This window comes from Equus przewalskii, chromosome 29, assembly GCF_037783145.1.
Source record: "Equus przewalskii isolate Varuska chromosome 29, EquPr2, whole genome shotgun sequence".
Taxonomy (NCBI): Eukaryota; Metazoa; Chordata; class Mammalia; order Perissodactyla; family Equidae; genus Equus; species Equus przewalskii.
Window position 1 is genome coordinate 34,873,102 of NC_091859.1, and position 8,764 is coordinate 34,881,865.

At 48.6% G+C, this 8,764-nt stretch overlaps 1 long non-coding RNA gene across 1 annotated transcript; it reads left to right on the forward strand.

Moving 5' to 3' along the window:
* The first annotated feature begins 958 nt into the window (after positions 1-958).
* On the forward strand, positions 959-5,140 carry LOC103559914 (uncharacterized). Its single transcript, XR_547078.2, has 2 exons — positions 959-1,112; positions 3,077-5,140. It is a non-coding gene; the product is annotated as an uncharacterized lncRNA (long non-coding RNA).
* The last annotated feature ends 3,624 nt before the right edge of the window (positions 5,141-8,764 follow it).

The following is an 8,764-nucleotide window of genomic DNA, read 5'->3' on the forward strand; positions in this document are numbered from 1 at the left end:
TGAATGTTCTACAGCATCAAACTCTGCTTCCACAATGCAAAGCTGACCCTGGGTTTGCAATATGGAGGTCCTCATATGGAGGTCCAATATGGAGGTCCAATGTGGAGGTCGTCATATGGAGGTCCAATGTGGAGGTCGTCATATGGAGGTCCAATGTGGAGGTCGTCATATGGATGTCCAATGTGGAGCTCCTTGTTGGCCTTGTCGGAAGCAGTGTTTGTGGATCAGATTTCCCTGGGCTGAGGAATAAGTGGGAGGTGAGAAGTGATGACAGTGAATGTAGATGAGACTCTAGAAGTGGCAACCATCTCCCCTGCCCAAGGAGGCATCCTCTGACCATCCCATTTAATGCTGCAATCCGCTCTCCCCTCACCCACCCATCCCCCTTTCTCAGTTCGACTCCTTTTTTTCCATAGCACTTACCCCTTCCAAAATACTGTAAGCATTTTATCCTTTCCCAATTTATTACGTTCCTTGTTGATCACGTGTCTCCCTTTTGAGACCGTAAGAGTCCCGAAGGCAGAGACCCTCATCTGTTTTGTTCACTCATTCATCCTAAGTGCCTAGACTAAAGGCTTGGCACCCAGCAAGTGTTCAAAACATTGGTTGAATGAATGAATGAATGAACGAATGCAGGTTTTTTTTTGGAGATGGAAGCAGCCTGGTTATGTCTATCAGTTAGGGAAACTCTCCAGTATGAAATCACAGGAGAGAGAAGCGGGAATTAATGACTCACGGGCTCAGAAACGATGAGTTTCAGAGCACGCTCAAGAGAAGGATCTGGTTTGGGGAAGTTGGGAGTGGTGACATATAAGACTGGGCGGGTAGGTTCAGGGAGTGTTGTAAACAACTCTGACCGGCTCAGAGTCAATGCCTGGGTAATGGAAATTCCAGAGTTGATGGTCTTTTTGAGCAAGGGAGTGACAGATCACTCTGGTGACTAAATCAGGGGCACTGTGTCACACAACTCAGGAGACTCCATTTGTAATCCCATAGAGCACAGCGTGAATGGCGCGCCCTGGAGCTGGGCGACATGGCTGCCCTGTGAGGAGGGGCTGGTGCTGAGAGGAGCACAGGGCCGGACTGTCCCATACGAAACTCTTGGAGACATAGTAAGTCCTGACTGGTGGGTGGCGGAAGGGACAGGTAGAAAGTGATAGAAGCCTGAGTTTTGGCCCAAGCGGAATTAACACGAATTCAGATTTGACAGCAGGGAGGAGGATGAGAGGCTCAGAAGTATTGGAAGCAAATTGTTTACGGGAAGACCTTCAGACCAGGGACCGGCTGCGCTGGGGAGATAATGAACTGAGGTTTTGGTAGTTGCAGTTGCTCAAGAAAGAAGGAAGTCCACTTAGATAGCATAAATTTTTTCTAAAAAAGTATGATTGCAGATAAATCCCAGACAAGACCCATAGAGGAAACTTAGTACTTACTGAAAAAAGGACAATTGGAAGAGTCTGTGGCTCTTGAAATCGATGGACGGAGGCCACCTATGTCCTATGAGAGCATCCTTTGGTGCCTTACCATTCCTGTCTGATCCGGTCCCATCCTTTCCACCCCGCTCAGTTCAACTACATTCTAGTCCATTCAACAGACATTAATTGAGCATCTGTAACTCCTCAGCATCAGAGATAAGAAATAAGTGGTATGGTCCCTGCTCCTGACTGGCTGTCAGGCTAACAAGGGAGAGAGAAATGCAAGCAGCTGCAATGAACGTGGAAGATGCTAAAATGGAGGTTCCGCAGGGAACTGAGAAGGGGCAGAGGCAGGAGAAGGTTGGGACGGTTAGGATTCCTTCTCTGGCCGAGTTTCCTATGAAGATGAGGCAATGTCGAGCTTTCCTTGGTTCTCTTTTTTCCCAAAGTCCCAGGAGCTGGATTGTGCAGGGAGTTTGGGACGGGGGAGGGTAAAGAAAGCTCAGGATTCCACATTTGCTCCTGCAAGCCTTCAGTGTGCTCAGAGTCATAAGAGTTAGTGTTAGCCTCAACTCAACCGTTAACAGGCTGTGATCTTGGGGTGTCACTCACTGCCTGTGAGCCTGGAAGTGGGGGTGTGGGCCCAGTCTCATGTGGAGGGCCTCTTGACTGCCTGGCGCCCTCCTTAGCTAGCCAGGTCAATAAGTAGACCCCAGGGACGGTAAGTCCAAGGGCAAAAGTCCTCACCTCCAGGAAGGCTACCCAGATTTCCCTTTTCCTCTGCCCAGCAAGACCCTCCATAAACTCTGAGATCCAGCTATGGGGGTGCCTCCTCTGCGGAGCCTCCTCTGACCTCCCAGGAGATGAGTCCTCAGCTTCCACCGTGAGTGGGGGGTCCTCACAGTGCGTGGGCGGGAGAGGTTTGCACACCGCCCTCCCTAGACTGTGAACTCCGTGTGGTCAAGCACCGGGTTTTACTCATCTTCGTGTTCCACACAGCAGGTGCTCGATGCTTATTGAATAGAGGAATAAATGAATAAATGTCAAAATTTTATATCCTTCATGACCCAGAGCCAACGTCACTGCCCTTGGAAGCCCTTCCTTGCCTCCCTGGGTGGAAGTCATCTCTCTTTTCCTCGTATTCTCAGGGATGCTCTTTGAATATCTAAAACGGGGGCTGGCAAACTTTGTCTATAAAGCACAAGATAGTAAATACGGCTTTGCAGGCCATATGGTCTCTGTTTCAACGACTCGACTTTACCATTTACCGCAAAAATTCAGTGCAGCCGTAGACAAAATATGAACGAAGGAGAGTGGCTGTGTTCCTATAAAACTATTTATGGACACTGAAATTTGAATTTCATGTAATTCCCAAATGTCACAAAATATTATTTTTCTTTTGATTTTTTTCCAACCGTTTAAAAATTTAAAACCATTTCTAGCTCACAGGCTGAACAAAATCAGGCTGCAATCCATATTTGGCCTCAAGGCCATTTTGTACCAACGCCTGCTATAGAACTTATTAAGATCTGCTTGCTAACAGGCTTATTTAGGTCTCTCCTATTATTCCATAAAAAGAGGGGACTAATTAAGAACATGGTCTTTGGAGACGGATGGGCCTGTATTCAAATCCTGATTCCAGTCTCCCTCCCTTCCTGAAGTCCGCAGGCAGAGCTGATGAGGACAAGAAGGCAGCCAGGATCCACCAAGGAGGATGTCATCCTTTCTAGGGTAACAGAGTACCAAAAACTGGCTGCTCGAAGCAACAGAAGTGTATCGTCTCACAGTTGTGGAGCCTAGAAGTTCAAAGCAAGGTGTCAGCAGGCCTCTTCTAGCTTCCGGTGATCGCCGGCCATCCCTGGTCATCCTTGGCCTGTGCATATCACTCCAACTACACGGCCTGCGTGTCGGCACATCTTCTTCCCCCTGTGCGCGTCTCTGGGTCCAAATTCCCCTTTTATAAAGACACCAGTCATACTGGATCAGGGCCCACCCTAATGACCTCGTTCTACCTGATTGCTTCTGTAAAGACTGTATTTCCAAGTGAGGTCACATTCTCAAGTACGGGGTGTTAGGAATTCAATGTGTCTTTCTTGAGGGGCACGATTGGACCCCGTAATAGCGGGTGTCAGAGCAGGGAAGCAGCCCAGCAGGGAGGCAGGCTGCAGGTGGGCGGGGGAGCAATGAAGCACGAATGCTGGGGACCGTGGTCTGGTTTCTCACGGCCAAGAAGGGAAGTGCAGATACATCAGGGAGAAAGCCAGAATGAACCCTGCGGTGTGGGACTGGAATTGGGGAGTGTCAGTGTGAACTTATGGTTTTCAAAATGATAGATATAGAAATAAATATAGCTATAAATATGTGTGTTCATTCATGCGTGCATGCGTTCATTCATTTCCTGGCTCTGTCCACCGAGAGGGCCTGAGGGCAGTGACACCCCAGCAGCAGCGAGCTCTAAATACCATTCTCCACTTTTCAGGCTGAGGTCCTTGGAGAAGTGAGTGAAGCTGGGGTCGGAGAAGTCCAAGATGAGACGGGAGTATCTTATGGTGCCTGAAAATCAGGAAAGTCTTAAAGAATGGAGGGAATACGTCAGAAGGACACGGGAGCCAGTCTGAAGGAGCTCTCCTGGCCAAATCTGGGATGACTGAAACATCCAGACACATAATGATAGCAATTGATTGTAATCCATTTAGTAAAATAGGTTAAATAAGCGAGTAAAACATGGCGAGGGAAAAAAAAGCTCTTCCTTCCAGTAGAATGCCAGTTAACAAATGTAGAAGGAATGATGCAATTAGAAAGTCACCATTCGGCAACCATCACAATAATATTTAATTTGGTTAAGGAACATCATTGGCTGCTAAATCAGTGAGTGGGACGATGGATGGTGTTTTACATAGTCTCCAAGTCTCTCTCCACAAAATACTCATTACAAAAGGGGGGGAGGTAAGTTTATGATGGAGACACTTGGCTGATGCCATCTTAATCCAGTGATCAGAGTGAATGCCACCAGTAAAGGGACAAATTGAAATTGAAACTTCATAAGACGCACCGGGAAGAATCCAGCATCACTTCTATGTTATTCTGGCAAAAAATGCACAGTGTGGGTCTAATCATGAGGAAACGTCAGACGAACCCAAATCGAGAGACTTTCTGCAAAGCGCCCGGTCTTCAGGCTTCAAAGGGGTCGAGGAGAACTGAGGCGAATGTTCCAGATTGAAGGAGGCTGGAGAGAGGTCACCATGAAACGCGATGTGTGGTTCTGGACTGGATCCTTTGCCATAAAAGACAGCACTGAGACAAGGATGGAAACGCGAATGGGGTGTACACGTAAAGGGCATATGGGGGTTCTTTGGACCATTCTTAACACTTTCCACATTTTGGAATTATTTCGGAATACAAGGAAAAAGGGAAAAATGCAGTGTTGCCATAGACCAGCTATGTGACTTTCGACAAGTTATTTCACCTTCGATGCCTCAGTTTCTTCATCTGTAAGGTGAAAATAATAACAACTCCCTGAAGGACGTGGTGAGGAGAAGAAGAGATCGTGTGAGTGAAGCTCAGGGTTCGGGGTCTGGCCGTAGTGTCAATGCTCAATCCGTGGTCGTTACTCCTATTACGTTTTGTCGATATTTTACTGTATTCCATGGAATCTAAGATGTCACCAATTGTAAGACGTTATTATTTTATATGCCACTGGGGAAATAAAAATATTCCCAATTAAACTGACAAAGTGATTCTTCTCATTTAGAATTTTTAATCCTTATTAAGAGCTCTTTTAGACACATAAATGTAGGGGTTTTTTTATCCTACCTCGTTCTATTGATTATATAAGAAGGAAATTAGAGGCAAACTGAACTGGTTGACGTGTGCCTAAAACTTCTCACGTTTGGTTCCTGGTGCTCCTGAGCGTTTCATTCAGAATGTGTGTGTCTTTGCTTTTCCACCCAACAGCATCCTCTGTGCCATCGAGGGCATCGGCGACACAGCATGACTTCTGTGAATGCTCCACTGTCATCTCTGGAATTTTCTTCCCAGCCACGACCACCCACCATTCTGTGTGTATTCAGACTTGTTACATGAGGACAATGAAGGCAGAAAGGCAGAAAGAAAAGCTAGGGGGAAGGAGGTTAGGACAGACAGTGAGGACAAATTTCGCCTCTTTCTTACACATTTGTTTTATAGCGGGCATCTGATTATTCCAGTATCTTTGTTTCTTGAGACTCTATATCTATGGTCTGTTGTTTCTGTTTCCTCTCTCCGTGGCGGCTCCTTTACTCGTGAGCCTGGTGATTGATGCTTTCGGCTTGTAGATGGGAAATTGAGAACGCTCCCTCCAGAGAGATTTGCACTCGTTTGTGCTGAGGCGGCAACACCGCTGCTCTGGACTCGATTTCAGTCCCATCCAGGGCCCTGAGTTCACGGCGAGAATCTCGACTTCGACTGCCCGTGTTCTTGGGCGCCCACGGCTTCCATTTCAGATGGTCAGGAACAGCATTTGCGCTGAGAGCAAATTCGACATCACGTTTCCTGTTTCGCCTCACTATTTCTGTTGATTTTATTTTTTGCTTTCGGCTTTTGTTTGAAAAGAAGGGATGGCCGTGAGAATTCCTTCACCTCTTGCGAGTCCAGCAAGGCGTTTAAAGACTAAGCTGATCTGGGATCTGGGGGTTTTGTAGTAAAGGGGGCTCTCGGAGGCTCCAGGTTGTCACGCCAACTGAAGTGACAGATCTCGCCCTGTCTCAGGGCCCTTGACTCACTGCGGGAAGTCACTGTGGGGCGGCAGAGGCTGACCTAACATTCTTTTGATCCCATGCAGGTGGTGAGCAGGGGCCTTGGGGGCCTTCCTCCCGATTTCTGCAGGGTGTTACCTCGCCCCTCAGCTGGCTTCTCTCCACTCCAAGGGTATTTCTGTTGGGGTTATTGACTCACCCTCTTTCTCAGTATTGCTTCTGACTGAAGGGGCAGAGAAGCACCCTGTGCCGGCCTGCCAGCCTCTTCTGTGACTCCCCTCGCACTCGCACTGTAAAATCGAGAGCACAAGTTCACTTCCATGCCCTCGACTGCTTGCTTTAGCTGCTGCTGGTACATTTTTGTGCAATTTTCGTAACAGATTTTTGTCTTCATTTTGATTAGTACCTGACAGAGATAGTCTATGATTTTGCTGCACTCTCGCATTTAATCTGGAAGCCGAAAATCTGTGTTTTTAACAGCACCTCCGAAGTTGCAGTCGGTTGTTGGGCCAGAATTTCAGAGTCAGGTACGGGGTCACCCCCCGTATGACCAAGTGTGTGTGATTGAGTCAGAATGGACAAGCAGAACAGAGAGGCTTGTGGACAATCCTGGAATCAGAAAGGCTTTGCCGATCACTTTCTTTAATTGAAGCCCTTAAGATGCAACCAAGTATAGGGCGATGCCGTACAAGTGAGTTCAAAACCAGGCACCATTCAGTACAGCCGCTCCTCAAAAATTTAAACAGAAGCACCACGTGATCGTCAATTCCAGTCCTGGATGCATTCTCAAAAGAAGCAGAAGCAGGGACTTAGACAATTGTGCACCAGTGTTCATAGCAGCGTTATTCACAGTATCTGAAAAGTGGAAACAACCAGAATGTCCATCCACAGATGAATGGGTAAACACACTGTGGTATGTCCATTCAATGGAACCTTGTTCAGTCTTAAAAAGAAGGAAATTCTGACCCAGGCTACCAGGTGGATGAACCGTGAAGACACTATGGTAAGCGAAATCAGCCAGTCACGAAAGGACAGCTGGCGTCTGATTCCACTTACGTGAGGCATTTACAACGGTCACATTCATAGAGACAGAAAGTAGGGTGATGGTTGCCAGGGACCGGGTGGAGGTGGGAATGGGGAATGAATGGGTACAGACTTTCTGTCCAGGATGATGGAAAAATTCTGGAGATGGTCAGTGGTGATGGCTGCACGGCAATGTGAATATACGTAATGCCACTGAACTGGACGCTTACAAGTGGTAAAAATAGCAAATTTTATGTTGTGTGTATTTTACCACAATTTTAAAAAACGGACGTAACTAATTTACAGTGAAAGAAATCAGAGTAGTGGTTACCTTCGAGAGATGGGGAGGGGACACAACGGTGGTTATATGGGTGTGTTGATGTATCAATATTCTCTGCTGTACACTTAGGATTTGTGCACTTTAAAGCGTGGAAATTTAAATAATTTAAAATGCAAACACAGTAGAGAATTTTTTTTAATTAAATGAGCAAAACTTCATCAGTCCCAGACAGAGAGGACCTAGGCTCCACGACAAGGCAGTTGTGCAAGAGGCACAGAGCTGAGACAGCAAGCTTCTCTCAGACTAGATGGGATGCACGCCTCCTCCACCCCCTCATCAGGACCACACTGGGGAGCCACGCGCCGTCTCCCCCTTGGGATCGCTCACCCACATCAAAGGCGCCCCTCAGGAAGGTAAGTAAGCTTTTGTCTTGCTTGACTTGCTCTTGTTGCTTGCTTGTTCGTTTTCACATCTTTGGCAACTTTATTTTTTAAAGTCGAACAGGGTCAAATTCTGATATTCCATTTCAGGCCGCCTCACTGCTGGGTCCTCGTCACACCTCCTGGCAGTCCTGGTCACACAGGGAGCCCCGAGGCTGAGGTGCTTCCTTGCCCACCTGACGAAGGGGGATGACCGCTGCACTGGGAGGGGGAGCCGAGCTGCCAGGCGTGGGAGCAGCCAGTTATAGCAACAAGCCCAAACCTGGGAGAGGTAAGCCTTGCTCACTCGCTGCCGTGGGATAAGCCGAGTGCAAAACCCAGAGAGAGTGCTGACACCCCGTCCCCCCTGTGCCCCCTAGAACAGAGTATCTGCTGAGGGTCAGGGGGGCCCTCGGCACAGCACGTCAGCACAGACGTGGGTCCTGTCACTGTGTGAGAGCTGTCTTATGGACTCTCGGGTGGGGAGAGGGTGGGGTGGCTGGGAGTGGGGAAGTACAGGGAGCTGAGTCAGAGAGGGCAAAGGTGTCTTCAGGGGTCCCCTCCTTCCACCATAAGGAGGCCTCGGTGGAGGCACCTGAAGAAGGCCTCTGCCCAAGGCCTCAGATCAGAGGCCCAGGAATGCAAATATGTGAAGGAGCATGACGGGTCAGGGGCCTGAGTCCTTGACCGCAACTCCCTCAGAGACAGCCGTGCACCGCGTGTGCCCGGGCCAGCGTGGGAAGGCAGCCGCCCCCGAGGCCTGCCACGGGAAGCATGGCAGTGACCTGGGTGGGACCTGACAGTCACACACAGAACCAGAGTCCTCTCCGGCGTGGGCCTCTCAATGGGCAGTAGCGGGGGTCAGGCCTGCTCTCAAGCCAGCAAGAGGGAGCT